At 53.5% G+C, this 1919-nt stretch overlaps 1 pseudogene; it reads right to left on the reverse strand.

Annotated features, from left to right (window-relative positions):
- LOC147963668 (uncharacterized) lies at positions 1 to 999 on the reverse strand (annotated as a pseudogene).
- Positions 1000 to 1919: the final 920 nt, after the last annotated feature.

The raw sequence follows: 1919 nt of genomic DNA on the forward strand, positions 1-1919 counted from the left end.
TCAGTCGGGCCGCACGTGCTGCCCCCATCGGCGACGCACCCGGCCATGCAGTTTGGCGGGTCCTCGGGCTCCGCCGAGACTTTCGCCAGCGTCGACGGGCCCCTGTTCCAGGGCGGCACCCTGATGCCAGCCTACTCGGCCCTGTCGTCCTCGCTGCTCCAGGCTGATGAGGCGCACCCGCCCGTCGTCCATGTCCAGACGCCGCCGAGATTCTTCAAGCTGGAGTTCATGACCTACGATGGCACCGTCGACCCCCTGAATTGGCTCAACCAATGCGACCAATTTTTCAGGGGACAGCGCACGCTCGCGTCCGACCGCACCTGGATCGCCTCGTATCATCTTTGAGGAGCCGCACAGACGTGGTACTACGCCCTCGAACAGGACGAGGGCAGAATGCCACCATGGGAGCGCTTCCACGAATTGTGCCTCTTGCACTTCGGTCCGCTTATACGCGGGAGCCGTCTGGCGGAGCTTAGGCATCTTCCGTTCCTCACCTCGATGCAAGACTTCACCGACCGCTTCCAGGCGTGCCACGCCCCCAATGTTTTGGCTCGTTAGCGGGTTGAGCTCTTTGTTGGCGGCCTACTGAACCACATCCGCGTGGACGTGGAGATGCACGAGCCACAGGACCTCGAAACGGCCATGTACTACGCCCGTGCGTTCGAGCGTCGCACGGTGGGCATCCAGCAGGCGCCACCGCCCCGGGCCGCTGGGCTACCACCCTGGCCGGAAGTTCCCACGCAGGGTCAGCCTGTCCAGGCTTCCGCGGTGCCCCTCGCCGCGGCTGCGGCACGCCCGTTCCGCCGGCTCACCCCGTCCGAGCAACTCGAGCGTCGCTGCCAAGGGTTGTGCTTCAACTGCAACGAGCCCTATGTACTGGGCCACGTCTGCCCACGACTCTTCTACCTGGAGGCTGCAGACTACATTGAGGAGGACCTCGCCATCGGCGGGCTCGGCGACCAGCTCGCTCCAGTTAACGTGGAGGTGTTTGGCGACCATTGATCTTCCCCGCCTTCCAGCTCGAGGACGGGCTGTTTGTGCAGGCGGGGAGAGATGTTATGACTGACATATTGAAGGAAATATGCCCTAGAGGCAATAATAAAGTTATTATTTATTTCCTTATATCATGATAAATGTTTATTATTCATGCTAGAATTGTATTAACCGGAAACATGATACATGTGTGAATACATAGACAAACAGAGTGTCACTAGTATGCCTCTACTTGACTAGCTCGTTGATCAAAGATGGTTATGTTTCGTAGCCATAGACATGAGTTGTCATTTGATTAATGGGATCACATCATTAGGAGAATGATGTGATTGACTTGACCCATTCCGTTAGCTTAGCACTTGATCGTTTAGTATATTTGCTATTGCTTTCTTCATGACTTATACATGTTCCTATGACTATGAGATTATGCAACCCCCGTTTACCGGAGGAACACTTTGTGTGCTACCAAACATCACAACGTAACTGGATGATTATAAAGGTGCTCTACAGGTGTCTTCGAAGGTACTTGGTGAGTGGGCGTATTTCGAGATTAGGATTTGTCACTCCGATTGTCAGAGAGGTATCTCTGGGCCCACTCGGTAATGCACATCACTATAAGCCTTGCAAGCATTGTAACTAATGAGTTAGTTGCGGGATGATGTATTATGGAACGAGTAAAGAAACTTTCCAGTAACGAGATTGAACTAGGTATTGAGATACCGACGATCGAATCTCGGGCAAGTAACATACCGATGACAAAGGGAACAACGTATGTTGTTATGCGTTTTGACCGATAAAGATCTTCGTAGAATATGTGGGAGCCAATATGAGCATCCAGGTTCCGCTATTGGTTATTGATTGGAGACGTGTCTCAGTCATGTCTACATAGTTCTCGAACCCGTAGGGTCCGCACGCTTAAAGTTCGG

This window comes from Triticum urartu, chromosome 6A (genome assembly GCF_056163025.1).
Source record: "Triticum urartu cultivar PI428250 chromosome 6A, HENAU_Tu73, whole genome shotgun sequence".
In the NCBI taxonomy this organism is placed as follows: Eukaryota; Viridiplantae; Streptophyta; class Magnoliopsida; order Poales; family Poaceae; genus Triticum; species Triticum urartu.